At 38.2% G+C, this 7,709-nt stretch overlaps 1 pseudogene; it reads left to right on the top strand.

Moving 5' to 3' along the window:
* The first annotated feature begins 579 nt into the window (after positions 1-579).
* On the top strand, positions 580-2,334 carry LOC107684900 (platelet glycoprotein IX-like; annotated as a pseudogene).
* Positions 2,335-7,709: the final 5,375 nt, after the last annotated feature.

The raw sequence follows: 7,709 nt of genomic DNA, 5'->3' as shown, positions 1-7,709 counted from the left end.
CATGATGAAGAGTTTTCCTCAAACTGCTGACGGATTTCCTATTGAAATAGAAACATATTGGACATATCAAAAGGTGGATGGTTATACATTTTTACATATGTAAATAGTTTTCCTTTTTGGTAACTTGTGCATATCACGCTAAAGTTACAGTAGTTATCGTCTTTTCAGTTGTGTACACTCTTAAAAATAAAGGTGCTTCAAAAGGTTCTTCAAGCGATGCCATAGAAGAACCCTTTTTGGTTCCACAAAGAACCATGTAGTCAAAGGTTCTTTAAAGAACCATCTCTTTCTTACCTTTTTATAATCTGAAGAACCTTCTTTCACCACAAAGAACCTTTTGTGAAACAGAAATTCTTCAGATGTTAAAGGTTCTTTATGGAACCATTTAGACAAAAAGGTTCTTCTATGGCATCGTGAAGCACCTTTATTTTTAAGAGTGTATATACAGTATAGTGGAAATAACTTTGTAGAGACAAGCTTAGTGCTATTTTAATAATGTTGGTTATAAATATTCATAAGCTGCTCACACAAAGAGCTGTCCTCGACACATTTAGAAGTCTGCAAGTTTTGTTTCCTACAATGGATTGTGGGTAAATATCCACCTCATCCAGCTCTTTTGTTTTCTGTCCTATATCCACTGTGAAAAGGACTCATTGCATGAGTGAACCGACTGAAAGTATCAAACTGAATAACAAACTTTTTCAGACCTTTTCGCAAACCTGTTTGACCGATTCGATCAAAAGAGTTTAATTTGGCTTTGCTAGTTTTAATCACCTAATTCAGGGGTGTCCGATCCTTCTCCTGAAGGGCCACTTTCCTGGAGTTTAGCTATATGGTGATATCCATAAGACAAGGATTTAGCAGTAGCCTATTAAAGTATAAAAAGTAAAAAGCCACGCCCCTGATGCCCCACTTAGCGTCTATGTAAGCAAAGAGTGCAATTTATAAGCATAATAATACACAAATTGCCCTATTTTACTGAACAAAAAAAATAAATAATAATTGTTTTCTCACACCCAGAATGCTCATTAATTCAGGGTTGACTCTTCTCTTGTGCTCGGTTTTGCACATGTTAGGGTTAGGCTTAGTTGTCCTGCAGGTGCAAGACTTTACGGTCCCGAAGGTCTGAGGGTGAACTGCCCCTCACCAAACTCCTGCTGCAGAATAACCTCCTGACCACCGTAACTCCAGGGCGTTTAGACCAGCTCCACCATCTGGGAACCCGTTCCACTGCGACTGCAGCATCCAGTACTTAAGACAATGGCTACAGAGGAATAAAGCCATGATGTTCCTGCAGAAGTAGCCCAAAGGTCCATCGATGAGCTCACTGATGCTGATTTTGCGTCCTGTGTCTCTGATCAATGCTTTGAGTGGGTTTATAATGCGACGTGACGTGACATGTGGCCAAGTATGGGGACCCATACTCGGAATTAGTGCTCTGCATTATCCCATCCAAAGTGCACAAACACAGCAGTGAACACACACCCGGAGCAGTGGGCAGCCATTTTTTTGGTTCGTTCGGTGCCTTGCTCAAGGGCACCTCAGTCGTGGTATTGAAGGTGGGAGAGAGCGCTGTACATTCACTCCCCCCACCTACAATCCCTGCTGGTACGGTACCTTTGGGTTGTGAGTACGACTCTCTAACCATTAGGCCACGACTTCCCCCTGTAGTGTTAATGCCATCTTATGCTTAATGCTTTGCTTTCTCATTGGTTTGCTGCTGTGGTGCCTGCAGCTAGCAAGAAACTCTACTTCTGTCAGGACCACTATCGTCAAAGATGATTGACAATTAGCATAGTTTGGATTGGCGGTATGGTTCCGTTCTGGGCAAGAACTCCCTGCGCATCCATGCAGCCTAGCATGGATGAGAGCAGGGAGAGCAGCGATAACCCCCCCAGGGTAAACAGAACAGAACCAACATAAATGAATTGAGGAGGAGTTGGGGATGGAGAAGGGTAATTAGCTATTGAGCAATGCGAAAACTGCTGATACTACTGTGGGACCTTATATATGAATACTTAGATAGGTGTCGTATTCCCATAGGTTGATGGGGATCAGCTGAGAGTCAGCTGATGCGAGCTTGACTAACGTGACCTGCCAGAACTAACGCTATGCTTGATGTTTATTCTGGGGATTGATGAGAGACACACTGGATTTGAGGCAGAATCTCTTCAATCACTCAAACCCAAACACAGAGCGAGGATGAGGTGCAGTATCGGGTCACTGAGCACAGGAACCGATGACATGGACAAGCCTTTACTCAACATGGACATCCTCCCTCAGATACTGGACGTCCTGCACAAACAACACAACATTAAGATTAAAGTACCGTGAAAAACTGAACCGTGTTCCTACCCCTTCACTAATAATATGCTTTCATTTGACATGTAACATGGACTGCGATATTAGAAAACTGTAAATCTTGCCAGATACATTTATATTTTGCTCTGTAAGTTGGTTATTATATTGTGTTAAAAAATAAAAAGAAAAGAAAACGAAAGCAAATCTCTAAGTCAGATAGAAAGCTGCATTATTATGGCGTTTTTGGGACACCGTGCTTCTCACCAGGGCCCACTTGTTAAATAAGTTAAATCCAGATCAGAATGATCTGGCTTTGGAAATCCCAGTTTATATTGGATCAGGTAATCCGTTTTACTTTTGTGCCAGTTTTTCCAATGCAACATTAGATCGGACCCTGATCCAGGAACACACTTCTTCTGATTACCAAATCCAGATAAGTCTAAAACTGAAATAAAAATTAATAAAAACTATACAGACATTAAATGGACCCTGATCCAGGAACACACTTCTTCTGATTACCAAATCCAGATAAGTCTAAAACTGAAATAAAAATGAATAAAAACTATACAGACATTAAATAATAATAATAATAATAATAAAGTAAAAATGACAAAAACACAACAAAATGACTAAAACTTAAATTAAAACAGAAATGTATATTTTGTAATTCAAAGAATTCAGAATATTAATAAAAGCTATATTAGTCTAAAATAAGAATAAATGGGACTACATATCACAATGTAGGCTACTAAAGAACAGGTACAATAGTCAGTGTGTGGTCACATTACATATGTGTTTTTATTTGTAGAGACAGAAAACAGCTAAATAAAACAATACAAACATCTCCTTGTATGTCCAGTCAGACAAGAAAATAAATAGAAACAAATATACAAGCAATAATAAGGGATGCAATTTTTGGAAACTACTTTTAGCTGGTTCTGATGATTGTGTCATTATAAGTATGGTCTTTTGTCAGATTTAACCTACTTTAATATTACTTTAATATTAGCAACAGGAAACTTAATAATTGAGTTAAATTGTATCACAGTATCCAGCACAATTACTCTTCTTATACTTCTGGCAATAATGATTATCATTTAATATATTTTCAGAAATGAAAAAAAAAAAAAGAAAAAGTTTTGCTCTAAAAACAACCCCGTCAGCTTGATGTTCATAATATGGAAGAGTTGAGTATGTCAGATCTCCACCTTAAACAGACTTCAGCTGGTTCAAAATGCAGCTGTTAGAGTTCTTACCAGAGCTAGATAATATCATTCTAATGTCACCATTGTTACTATACACTGGCTACCTGAAAGGTTTCCCATCAATTACAAAATAGTGATACTTGCTTCTTGGTTTTATACACATTTTTTTCCACCTTTCCTGCTTTTTTTTTGTTTTGTTTTTGGGATACCTATCCTGAAGTTACTAGAGACTACACCAGTTTCCGCTTCAGGTTTAGCTTCACATACAATGACTGAGGAGGATCAGTTTATAAGTCTGGCGTTTATTTCTTTTGGAATAACATGCATGAGTGTGTATCTCTTCTCTCTCCTTTCCCTATAGACTTTTCTTACTTCTGCCATCTAGTGGCCAAATAATACCTCTGTCACAACATTTTCCCCTTTTCTTCAGAGCATAAACATTGAAATACAATCTTATAACACAATGCATTGATGCATGAACACATTCTGAACATGGTAAGTAATAAGTGATTACAGGATTACTGGAAACATCATTCTATGTTCACTTCTTGCACTAAAGAATGTTTCCTGAGGAGTGTGTTCAGAGTATTTAGACTAATCTCAGGAAACAGCTAAAATGACAATAATCAGCTTGTTTTTCGAATGATGAACTTACTCAGCAGCCTTTAATCTATAACACAAAGCCCTTTAACTCTGCTGATTTTAGAAGCTCCATCTAGGACCTGTTTGCTGTTAATGCTCTTGAACCTGAAGCTGTAAGCCTGGTTCACGTTTTTTCAACACCTCACTTGAAACCCCCCCCCACAGATGTCACATTGTCTTTGTCATCAGAACAGGTCTTTGTGTCTGTGCTGGCAGGCAGTATGTTCCAGTACGCAGTTCAAAAGGTGTAACCATGTGCTAGCATGTGGTGTTGCCTGGGAATTATGCAGGAACTTTGTAACAGTTCATTTCCAAGGTTTCTCTTCCTGAATTGCGAAATGGATACATTGTTTCCATCGTATCCAGCCCAGATGGTGGATCAGCACCTAGAGAGGACCTCTACAGCCCTGAAAGTCAGCAGAGACCAGGACAACTAGATGAGCCCCAGATACAGATCCCCAGTAAAGACCTTGTCTCAGACGACCACCGGGACAAGACCACAGGAACCAGTTGAGTCCTCTGCACAATGCGACTTTGCTGCAGCCTGGAATTGAACTGCTGGTTTCGTCTGGCCAGAGGAGAACTGGCCCCCTGACTGAGCCTGGTTTCTCCCAAGGTTTTTTCTCCATTCTGTCACCGATGGAGTTTTGGTTCCTTGCCGCTGTCGCCTCTGGCTTGCTTACTTGGGGACACTTCATTTCCAGTGATATTGTTGACTTGATTGAACAGATACTATTTAAACTGAACTGAGCTGGATGATGACATCACTGCATTCAATGATGAACTGCCTTTAACTGAAAAATGAGTGTTTACTTTTGTCATTTTGCATTATTGACACTCTTTTCCTATTTAATGCTGTACAGTTACTTTGACACAATCTGTATTGTTAAAAGCGCTATATAAATAAAGGTGACTTGACTTGTTTCAACACTGTAATATGTTCTCCTGCCCCATTAGCTTGTGGGCAATACTGTATATACTGGAATATCACAATACTATATCATATTGGATGTCACCGAAAGTCAGCAAAAGACAATTGTGTGGATTGTCTTATCTCCTGAAGATTAGTTCACACAATCCCTTGGTGGCCTTTGTAAGGTAAATTGACAAGTCTTCTGCGCAGTGACAAGACAGTGGTCACCTTGCACAATTGTGTAAAAGTTAGGTTCTAGTTCTTTGCACCACCTTTTTGTCTTTACCAACCTTTCTCTGTCTGTGCGTGAAACTGGGCTAACTGAAGGCAGAGAGAGACAATAAGTGAGAAGCAGCGGTAACCATTTCTGGTTCGTCTGTTGGGTCACCTATCTATCTCAGGTAAAGGGAGTCGGGAGAGGGAGTCTGCAGTTGTGTTGTATTTCAACATCAATATGGAATTGATGTTGATGGTGTTGAAATTATGCAGCCCTGTCCAAGCTACTAGAAAAGATAGTATCCTCACAATTATATTCCTTCTTAGAGAAAAATGGTATCTGTGAGGATTTCCAGTCAGGATATAGACTGTATCATAGTACTGAGACTGCTCTAATTAGAGTTACAAATGACCTGCTCTTATCATCTGATCCCTTGGGAGATATCATCAGGAAACACGGTGTTAGCTTTCACTGTTATGCTGATGATACTCAGCTCTATATTTCTTCGTGGCCCGGTGAAACATACCAATTTGAAAAACTAGCGGAATGCATAGTCGATATTAAAAACTGGATGACGAGTAATTTCTTACTGTTAAATTCTGAAAAAAAAAAACAGAGGTGTCAATTATAGGACCTAAAAACTCTGCATGTAATAACCTAGAACACTAAGACTTGATGGCTGCTGTGTCAATTCCTCGTCATCAGTTAGGAACCTAGGTGTGCTATAATGATAGAAATCTTTCCTTAGAAAGCCACGTTTCTAGCATTTGTAAAACTGCATTTTTCCATCTCAAAAATATATCTAAATTACGACCTATGCTCTCAATGTCAAATGCAGAAATGTTAATCCATGCATTTATGACCTCAAGGTTAGATTATTGTACTGTATTTATAATTGTAGTAATAAATGAAGAGATGTCATATATCAGTCACAAGATGGAGTGGAGACAGAATGGAGTGCCACAAGGCTCAGTACCAGAATCCTTGCTGTTCACCTTGTTCATGCTAGTTTTGGAGATATCATTAAGAAACTTGGAGCTGGTTTTCACTGTTACGCTGACAATATGGGGTTTTATATTTCCTCAAGGCCAATTCGCAAAGCTAATGCAATGCAGTTATTAACAAAAGATGACTTTTAATTTACTACTGCTTAAAAAAATGGCCATCATCTGCTTTAATTTGCATGCAACAAAGAATTTGGTTTGATGCACCTGTTTCTGCGAAGATGAATGTCAGACTTTTGTTAAATGTTCTGTCTTCCCACAGGAATTGCTTAATGCTTTATGCTGCTTATTAGCTGGGTGGCTGTTGGCTCAGATGAACGCTGCTGTCCCAAGTTTGCCACAGCCCTTTGTCTTCTTGTCCTGCAATGGGTGTTTCAATGTGATGCATCTAAAACAATCTCTGACTCCTTTTATGCAACACTTTCAAGACCTCATATTTAAAGCTGAAGTCTAGTTCCAGCAAAAGAAAAAAAAATGCATTACATTTTGAAGTAGTTGTACTTTTCTGAAGTAGTTAAACTAAAATGCTGCTAGACTGCTTCACAAAAGCAGGATGGTTTTTATATTTTGTCCCGCAAGACAGCCCTGCACCTGTAACATTTACTAACTGTTGCTCAATAAACCAATAACACAAATAAAAATCTGTGTTATAGACATTACATACATTTGAGTAATTTTTTAAATTTTTTAGGCATTTATACTTTGCTGGAGTCTCGTGAATCATTTCTTCCTCCAGCATCCAGCAATTCAAAACTTGTGCCGCAGGACTGCATATGCAATCACCCATACCCTCTTTATCTTAGCTATCTCTCCGCAACAGTAACAGAAGAATGCCTAAGCATGGATCTTAAGTACGTTTTTTTCTGCTGGAAGTTTAGATATCTGCTTGCATTTTCATGTTTATTTATTTATACAAATTTCAAATGTAAATGTATTATGTCATATTTATTACAAATATTTTATTAATGTAATTGTGAATAACTAATTTTAAAAATTCAAATAATTGTACATTTGCTAAATTAAAAACTGCAATGACTAGAAATTGCAGTTGAAATACTTCCCTAATTTCTAGATGGCAGAGCATGAATTTTCTATGCAATTAGATATGTTTTGCTCTTAATTTGAACAGACCGTTTGTCTGCAACACCTGTTTGGTGTTTAAGTACTTTTAGCCTGATGAGTTTAGATGCAAAAGTCTCTCTTTGCTTCTGTCCTGTTTAAATGTGTACTAATCTTTTCAGTGCATGTTGACTACTAAATGGGCCAACTGTGTCTGATGTAGCTGCGCATATCATTGAATAAACAGTTGAGTAAAAAAAAAAAAAAGTATATATATTAAATATATATAAAATGGCAAACGCCTGCTTGGAATGGAACTCAACTACTTCATATTGTTCTAAGCAATAAAAATCATGAATGCAGGCAAA

This window comes from Sinocyclocheilus anshuiensis, unplaced genomic scaffold (assembly GCF_001515605.1).
Source record: "Sinocyclocheilus anshuiensis isolate Anshui unplaced genomic scaffold, SAMN03320099.WGS_v1.1 scaffold429, whole genome shotgun sequence".
Classification (NCBI taxonomy): domain Eukaryota; kingdom Metazoa; phylum Chordata; class Actinopteri; order Cypriniformes; family Cyprinidae; genus Sinocyclocheilus; species Sinocyclocheilus anshuiensis.
This window is presented reverse-complemented; position numbering and strand designations above follow the sequence as displayed.